Consider the following 2,259-nt stretch of genomic DNA (forward strand, 5'->3'; position numbering starts at 1 on the left):
GTATCATCTTTAAATTTACTCAACTGAATTTGTTTTTTTAACAATTAATAAAGGGAGAAAATTAACATTAGTCCTGTCTTACCTGATACTGTTATTTTTGGCATCAATCGCTTTACATATTTTTTTCATTAGCAAGGGTTAAACATAAGTTGAAAACCAAGATTCAAACCGTTTTCAATCAGAAACTTGGGTACTATAAGTTTTCTCTTGGCATAGTGTTCAAGATTTGGTGTCAAACAGTTCCAGAATTAAATTTGTCGTGACACTTTCTATTTCTGTTACCTTGAAAACTGACACAACCTTCTGAGCCTCTGATCCCTCATCTATGAGATGACGCGGCATAAGTGCTACCTCTTCGGGCTATTTTGAGGTGTTAAACAACAAAATCCAACCTAGTAAATTTGAAGATCTAATTGGCTTTGTTAAACAATTCATGAATCGGGCAGCATCCAACCTAACAAACAGAAAGGAACCCTACTGAGCTGCGGGAAAGGAAGACTTTTAAAGGTAGAGGAGGACTGGAAAAAAGGAAATTATCATTAAATACTACATTGTTTTAGGCAAGGAAGCCTACAGTAAGTTCCTAGAGAGGACCAGGAAATTTCATGTTACCTGGTTAAAGGTTAAAGGTTGGGGTGTTGAAATGGAGTTAGGCTTCTTACTAAGTGTGGGGTTCCTGATATGGGGCTTCTAACATCAGTGACTTCATTGGAAGAGTATGGTTTTCTTTTTAACAATTCTCTCCTTTTGATATGACTCTCGGCTTCACTGAGAGAAGTGATCAAAATATAAGGCATTAGCGCCACTCTGAGCTACTGCTCTATATTTCTGGAAGCTTTTGTTGTTTGTGCATGTGTGTATGGTACTCACAGGTCATAACTTGAGGTTCACAATTTTCAAGTCCGCTATTTTCTTTGATCCTTAGGTGGTTACCAGCTATAAACATGCATTTAAAACTTTTGAGAGAATATAACACATTAGGGAGATTAATATGATTACTGCAAGCAGGAGTTCCTAATACTTGAGATGCATTTCAGAGCCAAGACCAAAACCAGTCATATCAGATAAGTCAAAGAAAGACCCCACTGAAGAAGTCACTTTTTAAGCTGAGTGGCTTGCTCAGTGTCCCTATGCAATTGAGAGGCAAATTTCCTAGAAATCCTAAACCAGGTGTGGCAGGTGGTTGGCCACAGCACAGACCCTTCCCTGCTCAACTGCAGTATAATCGGAGGCTCCCTTAGTATTAGCAACAACTTTGGGCACAGGGTTTAATGAACTTTCTTGGGCAGATACTGTCTTAGCAGTAAATTTTGTACTATCTTCAGGATTTAAGGAGAGATTCTGGATGATATTTACATTTACTCCTAAAAAAGGAAGTATTGCACTGTGAAAGAAAGCATATATGCCTCCTGGTAAATCATGGGGATTATTCTTTTTATCCCTTACTCAATGATGTAAATTCAGGGGAATTGGCCAATAAGATGTCTTTTGCTTATTTGTGAGAGGTGCTGCCCAGCTGTGTGCAGGCTACCTAAGCAAGCATAGGCCCCAGGCAGATAATAAATGTCAAACCCTTTTGGGGCACAAACCACTTTCACCAAGGTGGCATTACTAGGTGGCAGCTTTTTTTTTTTTTTCTTATGACAAATCCAGTACTCTAACAGGCAAAGTTAACCCTATTAGCAATGGCCTGGGAAAAACAGATGAAGGCCAGACTAAATGAAAGAAAGGGAAGAAGAAATGGTTTCATGTCTAAAGGATGAAGTTATAATCAAATATCTTGAAAAGATGCATTTTACCTCAGTGTCAGCTACTTCGCTTGCTCATCAATGTGACTGGAAGGTCTCCAGAGTCCGCATGTCAGGTGGAGCCTTTTCCAGTTGTGAGATGCGTCCAAGGGTTAAGTCTCTGAGGTCTGGCTGCCACCTGTTAGTGAGGAACATTTGGTTTAGTCCCTTCCAAGGAGAATAAAGGGCAGCCTTTATTGTACTGAGTCCACATCAGAAGGTTGAGAAACAACTGGAAATGTTAGTATGGAGAGACATAGGCAGATTTATACAGAAATTAGAAGAACTTAGGATGTAGTCCAATTTATACATATACCAGAACCTCAAAGACATTTAATAGGATTCGAAATTAATACAAAGGTGTAAAAATATTTTTTCTCTTCCCAATACCCTCATTTTAAGACTAATTTTTTATATTAAACTTTGCCCAATTATTTATATATGTGTCCCACGAACAGTGACTGGCCACATA

Source organism: Suricata suricatta, chromosome 6, assembly GCF_006229205.1.
Source record: "Suricata suricatta isolate VVHF042 chromosome 6, meerkat_22Aug2017_6uvM2_HiC, whole genome shotgun sequence".
Lineage (NCBI taxonomy): Eukaryota > Metazoa > Chordata > Mammalia > Carnivora > Herpestidae > Suricata > Suricata suricatta.